Source organism: Hydra vulgaris, chromosome 08 (genome assembly GCF_038396675.1).
Source record: "Hydra vulgaris chromosome 08, alternate assembly HydraT2T_AEP".
Classification (NCBI taxonomy): Eukaryota; Metazoa; Cnidaria; class Hydrozoa; order Anthoathecata; family Hydridae; genus Hydra; species Hydra vulgaris.
In genome coordinates, this window is record NC_088927.1 from 58520001 (window position 1) to 58528326 (window position 8326).

Here is an 8326-nt window from a genome sequence, read left to right on the forward strand (position 1 = left end):
TACATCTTGCAATATCTGATGTATTTTCCATGTGACCAAGTTAAATCACCTTTCCTGTTATTTGAGTAGCATTTAGGTCTTTAAAGCTTCCAACGTCATTATTCTTTCATCTTAAGGAAATGTCATTTCAAGCTTAAAATACTTTAGATAGTAGAATTAATTCTTATTTCATTTAAATAATATTAAATTTCTTTATATTTTCATTCGACATGCATATAATAATATTTTTAGGGTTATTTAACTAAGCAAGGAAACTAGTAATTTCACTAAAAAAAATATGCCGTTTTTTTGAAACAAAGCTTATGGTAACTTCGTTAAATCAAAATTAAAATTAGTTGTAATAAAGATATGGTATGATTATAAAAGCATCATTTTTTGATTAGCTTCGAAAATGATACATAGGTTTTCAGTATTGATTGAGCAAAGCAGATCAAGTTGTCAGGTTAGAGTATTGATTGAGTGAGGCAGATCGAATTGTCCAAATAAAAAGTTTTTATTTGAAACATTGTCTGAGTCATCATTCCAACTCGTTTTTTTACCGCTTGCACTAATGGTTTTCATCAAACTATCTTGTATATAAGGGTTGCAAAGAGAACGAGTGCAAATCTTTCTTTAATCCGCTCGTGGGAAGCCCATAGTCCAGAACCTACGAGAACCTATATTGAGTGCTTAAGCTAGTAAATGCAAGATGTCTATAACTATTAGAACAATATACATTGCCACTAGTTTCCCTTTTTGAGTTTATTTTACATTTTAAAAGTACGAGTTTCAAGTGGTATTATTCGCTTGAAATCGAAATACTTAATTAAAACGTCATGTTTTTTATCCACCCAAACAAAAATACATGTTATTTTTTTCTTCAGTACAATTCAATACAGATTGTACTGTTTGAACAATACTTTTTTTGTTTTTTATTTTAGATATACTATAAAAATTTGTGAGATTCACACACTTATAAGAAAAAACAACCTAGTTTCAAATGATAAGTTATTTTTTTTATCAGTATTAACTCTCCTAGCTTCAGTAAATATTAAATTAAAAGATTGAACGTAAAAACTTTATAAAAGTATATTATAAAAAGTGGAAAGTTGCAAACAATGATATTAATCATTTTGAAAAAATCAATAAAAACTGGCTAGCTCAAGATTTTCAGTTAACGTATATTACGCTAAATTGCATACAACAGAACAAAAAAAAAAGAATGCTTAACAATGTTATTAACAGTTTATCTGGTGCCGAATTACTTCATGCAACAAAATTGAGACTGCGAAAAAAATTGCCAAAATTTCAGATGACAAACCCGTTGAAACTTCTATGAAGTACTCTCCGGAAGTCTAGCATTGATTATTGAGAGTGGTATATCAAAATCAATATACCAGCTTTTACGAAATGGCGCTGAAGAAAAAGACTGCCACATTTATATAATGATACACAGTTTTCTATAGCTAAATGCTATCCCAGAATTATTTATGTAGATGAGTACTGTATTATGTAGATGAGTATACGGAGTAAACATACCACTAAAAGACCTTCTGATTCACACCCTTGAAAGACGAGTGACGTACAGGCTCCTGTGCTAATCACGATATTAAAGGAACTAACTAAACTGACTTTTAGATGTAAGGCTGGGTTTGATAGTGCAACAGGGTAAAGTAATTACAAGCAGGTTAACCATAACTTTGAAAGAAATCTAAAGAATGATGAGTGTTTATTTATTACTTGCATAGTACCATTAGAACTCAGTGGACTTTATAATAATAAAAATGTAGTAGTGTGGAGAAATGAAAAGCCATTATCGACTGCATATTGTCAACCAGTTAGATTTTCGTATCAAAAGGCAACCAAGAATGTTGTGGATGAAAAAAAAAATTATCGATTCCGAAATTAAGAAATTTGATGTTATTAATATTATTTTTGCTGAGAAAGAAATAGCTGTAAAATGTTTTATTGAGCTGACCATGATAGATGGTAAAAATTCAATAAATTTTATCAACTATGACAAACTCGACTCAGTGTTGTCCATTTTGTGGTTTATCTCCCTATAACATTAACAATTTGGAGAAAGTGTTGAATAATAGCGTTGTATAATAGCGGAACAGAAGTGTTGTATAATAGCGGTACAGCAAGTAAAGTGCCAAATTCAGACCATTCAGTTTTATGAACCAATTGGGTTGTGGATTTTCCTAAAAGTGGAGGATTGGATACGTCAAATTTTATATTATATAAAATATATATTATTTATACATATGGTGTTTCAAAATATAAGACATAACTATCTTAATTATTAGGTGCTAGTAACGATAGAAATACTGCCCGCAGAGCTTTTGCTAACTATAAATCATCTGCCGAGATATTGAGAATTGATGTAACTCTTATATATTATTTTTAAATAATTTTAGTCACTTTGTTATCGGGATATGAAATAGATACTATAAATTTCAAAGTTTTTTGGATTACCGCTCTAAAACTATATATATCAAATTATTTATGGTACTATAAGTCATAATCTGTATAATAAAATATCTTTATATTTAACTCTTTCGATACCCTCGTGGACTAAGACATCTATTCCAAATCTTATGTTGTGTTTTTAAATTCTACCAGATATCATATTAAGAATACATCTCTCCCCGTTGTCATGGAAATAGGGGTGTGACTTATACGTCCCGACAGTATTTTCACGGTTTAAAGTAACCAAGTTTAAAATTCGGAGTTTGGTAAACAAAAAAACTGTTTCGTAATAAAATTGATTTCTAATTTTGATGAGGTAAGCAATTATGGATGAGGTAACTGAGGCGTGCATGTATTAATATACCATCTACCTTTTACCCCACCCCTCTTTCCTACCACTACCAAACGAAATTATTTGTATTTTTTTATTAATATTTTTGTTTAGGTCTTCCTTATTAACATATATTCAATATTTTTTTATTTTTTTATTTTATATGCGGAACCTTATAATTAAATGTAGTAAAGTTTAAAAGATTATTAAAATTAAAAGCAATCAATTTAAAGACATGCGCTAATTTTCTTTATTACAAAGCAACTAAACAACTTCAAAGCCAACATCAAAATAAAAAAACACAAATAGTATAAAGAAATAATATTAAAGGTTGTGCTGTTTTAAAAAACAATTTTTTCCTTTTTAAATGCAGAGAAATACTTTGTAGGTTTCGCGATAGCTATAGGGTCTTGATTCCTGCTTTTTTTTAGAACAAATTTCGCATGGTGCCATTTATCTCCAAATAAAAGCCAATAAACACCTCTGATTACTAATCGTACACAGTGTGGAGCAAAATATTTGGTTTTTCTTCTTTTTTAAAAGATTCAGGTGAACTTAGTTGGCGATTAATTTTAGTAGGACGACCAAGAGTTAAAAGTCCTAATGTAACATTGCGACAAAACAACAAGCTTGTAATTTTTAAATTTGTTACTTTACAATATGTAATATATGCATTAGTTATTGTTCAACCTATGAGCCCAAAAAACAACCTAGCCACTATTTAATATTTTTTCAATCTATGCCATAAATGGAACAATAAAAATTGGCTTTGTCAACTCCTCCCATGTTTTTATTGTAATCATTTATAGCTTTTGAACATTTGAATATCTTTATGGAACCATCTTTCTGTTTTCATTTAATATGTTCTTCTTCAGTTCCACCGTAATTCGAAATTAAATGAACACACCTATTGTCCGTCCATTTATATATGCAATTATATGCAATAATATCATGGTTTGAAACGCGATGATCATAATCCCCTCTTGTAAGGTCTTTATCACTCAATAAACCATTTGGTAAATATTTTCTATTGGATCTTATTGTTCCACAACATAACACATTTTGGAACAGCAAAATATGTTATATAAAATACTCCGCAAGTAAAACAGACGAGAAATAATTGTCAAAAAATACTTTATGATTCTTGTTAAACAAGTCATTTGTGAGATATAAAACAACTTTTTCACCAAGATCAAAGCATTTAGGTATATTTAATTTTTCAGTTTCACCATTCTTTCCGTGATATATACTAAATTTTGAGATATAACCATCTATATCAGCACGTGCCCATATTTTATAACCTCTTTTAATAGGTTTCATGGGGTTATACTGCTTCAAAGAGCTTCTCCCTTTAAATAGGATCATGCTTTCATCAATAGTCATATACTCTCTTGGGTTCCAAAGTTTCATAAAATTTTCATTTAATTTCTCAATAAAAGGCCTGATTTTATCTGTGTTGTTAGTAGGAATAGAATTATTGTCGTTTAAATGAATGTTTCCTTGTGAAAATCTACTTCTTGAAAGAGAGTTTGAAACGAGTGAAACATTAAGGTTTTGAGAATTATTCTAATAGCATGACAAAGATGGTAAACTGTGGTAACTCATTAAAATATTAATACCTAAGAATAAAAATAACTCATTCATTGAAATTGAAGGCACTCTTTTGTGTTTTTATTTGATATACAAGGCCAAATATGTAATTTGATATGTAAGGCCAAAAATTGAGGCCTTAGCCTTGAAACTGTTGGCCTTGGCCTTGAAAATTTTAGCCTTGGCCTTAAAAAAAAAACATATTTTCTTATTGACTTCGTTGAATTTTGCGCATAACCTTGGTCTATTTTTACAAAATGTGGTTTTATTGTCACAGCACTTGCTACTTACAGTTTTGTTAATAATTGGCCTTAACATAAGGCAAAAATTGAAGTCTTTGGTCATACATGTTTCGACTATATATAGCCATCATCAGCTAAAATATATTAAAATGCTTAAATCAAATTAGTAAAATTTAGTTGAATTTAGTTAGAAACCTTTTAATAAAAAAAAAAAAATGCAATAAAAATGCAATTAAAAAATGTCACAAATATTTTTAAAAAAGATAAAAGAACCGGTAATTTTAAAAGGAACTAGATTGGTATTGTCATTTTTACATGGTTCATTTGTTTATTAATAGTGGGTTTTTCCCACTCTATGTACATGCTTTCTTTGAGTTTTAATATAAATTTGTTGAAGGCCGAATCCAAAATTGAAAAATTAGCATGATTAAAACTATTAAACTTTCATTTGAATGAATATGTTTAGAAATGTGTGAGTTTTTATCCTTTTTTGGATGCTCGATTATTTGTGTCTTTAAATTGCGAGTTATTTCGCCAATATAACAGGATTTACAGCCTGCTTTAAATGTTTTTACCCAGCCTGGTTTTTCAATTTGTGTAGGCCTTGGCCTTGAAAATCTTATGCTTAGCCTTGGCCTTGAAACTCTTGTCCTTGGCCTTGTTCTTGGCCTTGAAACTTTTGGCCTTGGTCTTTGCCTTGGGCTTGTAAAATGTGGCTTTGGCCTTGGTCTTGGCCTTGCTACTTTTGGCCTTGTTGACAACTTTAATTAAGAGTGTACACCAGACACTCTTAATTAAAAGGTGTAAAGTTAAACCGTTTTGGTGTTTACATAACTTCAAACGGTGCTTTTTGAAAGTTATTAAAGCAATAATTTAAACTTACACCGTTTTAGTGTAAACTGTGTAAAACACCGTTTAACAAAACAGTGTTTTTCACATCGGTTACACATTTTTACACCGCGTAACCAATAAAGCTTAAACCGTTTTATGAGAAACGCAGAATAAAACTGAAATTATGATTTTATAAATAGGTGTAAAACAGCTTTACACCGTTTTACACCGAAACGGTGTAAATTTAAACTTTTTACTTAGATAACTGTTGTGAATCTCACACACCGTTTTGTGAGCAGCTAAAGTGCAAAAGCTGTTTTAAACCTTACTACCTATGAAACCTTACTACCTATGAAACCTTACTACCTATGAAACCTTACTACCTATGAAACGCAGTTTGACGTAGTTAAAGTGTGTTTATTAACATTGTACTATATTGTATTAGGTTAAACAATTTTACTTTTTTTGGAATATTAGATGTAAAGAATGATTATTTACATCTAATATTCCTAAAAGCATAATTGTTAACCTGATACAACCCTATCATAATATATATTATTATGTAATATATTCTGCAATTTGCATGGAATTAATCCCTATATATAGTTTGCGTATTATAATTTATAAATATTTTTTGTAATCTATTGTTATAATGTTATATATATCTAAAAGTTGAACATAAATGCAACTATTGTGTGTGCAAGAGAGTGAATAGAAATTGATGAAGATGAGATGCTGCATGAGCTGGATTCCAATACGCAACTTTGTTCTTTTGATGGTTAGTTTTTTTTTTTTATCTATGCCAATGGTTAAAGAAAAGAAATGTTTTCGTAGAGTTTATATTTCTATATATATATATTTTTAGTATCATAATTTTAAAATGATAATTTAAATAGTATACCAACTTTTACTATTAAAAGATATATTTGCCAATATACTTTTTTTTTTTTTTTGGCGTGCCGGTTTAGTAGAAGTAAGGTTGCGTAAATTTTTAAAATCAACTAAAGCCACGTGTTAAAAAATATCCAAATAAATCTTTCCAATATATTACAGCTATGTAACAAAAATAAAAAAAAGTGAATCGAAGTCAATTTATCAATCTATCTATATAAAAATTGAAACTCACAATGTTGATTAATCAAGAAATATCGATGAAAAACATTAAAGCACAATTAGATGTACAAAAAAATGAAATCATACAAGCAATAAACAAAAGTCTTTCTAAAATAACAAGCGGTATAGCTGAACTAAAAATTACATATACTAATATCAAATCTACAGCACAAAAAAATACTGATGATATTAATGAAATACGACAGCAACTGCTCATTCTGACCTCAGATAATAACACTTTTTTGGAAGACATTATTAAGCTTAGTGCTGCATTAGATGACAAAGTTTTTTTTATTTATTTTTTTAAACATTTCTGCTTCCAACAAGGGTGCAAGCAACCACTAATTAAAGTTGGAAGTTACTGGAAGAGAAAAGATGAAGATTGTAGAGCAAGATCACAATTGATAGACGACTTAAAAGATTGCAAATTATATGAATCAGGAAAACAAGATGAAGGAAACGAATTCCAAAGAACTAGTGTTCGAGGAAAAAAGCTAGACAAATAAGGGTTTTTAGAGCACTTAGGAACAGTCACAGAAAAAGAATGAGACTCAATCGAATGACGAGTAACACGAGAATGAATTTAAGTAGATGGCACAAGAGACCATAATAGTATTTGGAGAAAAGAGAAAGGGAAGCAACATTACAACGATGTAATAATGGTTGAAGGTTGGCTGCAAGAGCAGGTCCAACTATGTTTACAATGTGTTTTTGCACCTTGTCTAAAAGAGTAAGGGCATCATTAGAAGGCCGGATTTGAGATTTATAGAGATAAAGAATAGAATCCAAAGTAAGAAAGTGTCGAGCTCGATAAAGAGATGCAACCTTAGCAGATGCTAATTTTGCAACAGATTTGATATATGATTTTCAAGAAAGATCGGAAGTAAGAGTTAATCCTAGAAGATGAAGAGTGGATGACTCATCGAGTACATTACCGTTCATAAATATAGGAAGATCTAAATTATTGCGATAACGATTGACTGAAAAAAATTGAGTTTTATCTGTATTGAAGTTCACCAGCGACTGTGAGCCCCATGCTGTATCAGAAGTGAGATTCTTTTTAAGCTCAAATGCCCCCTCCAGACAATCAAAGAGTGCTCCGGAAAACACTTCGGCAAGACAATAGCAGGTATGTTGTCCGTGCCAAAAGCTGTAGAAGAGTCTGAGCAGGAAATCACTTTAGATACAGAAGCTGGAGTGGTACGAATGTCAAGTAATGGATCAACCTGTTTGTTGGCAATATCAGGTAGAACGCAACTAGTGGAATCAAAAAATGCTATTGATGAAAAGTTTTTAGTAAACAATTCAGCTTTGTCTGTAGGTGAGGTGACAAAATCTGAACCATACAAGAGAGGTGGAATTAAAGATTTGCACTTATAATTAATACTATTAAAGATTCTTCAGAAGTCACGAGAGCCTAATTTTTGAGATGAGATACGAGATTTTATGATCTGAGAATAGCGGGCTTTGGCAATTGACAAAACTTTTTTACCATGGTTTCTAGCAGTAATAAACAGACCTCTGTTTTCTGGAGAATTGTTTTGCTGATAGATATGAAAGTAACGGTTTCGATTGGCAATTGCAGCAGAACGATGTGAGGAAAACCATGGAGGAGAGTGAAGCTTGACCTGGAATTGTTGAGGGGGAACAAAAGATTCCATGCCAGCCTGAATCCATGAAGTTATGTAAGAAGCACATTTGTTGACAGGAAGACGAAAGATTTCTATCCAAGGGCCACCACGAAGAAAATCATGGAAAGAATACCAGT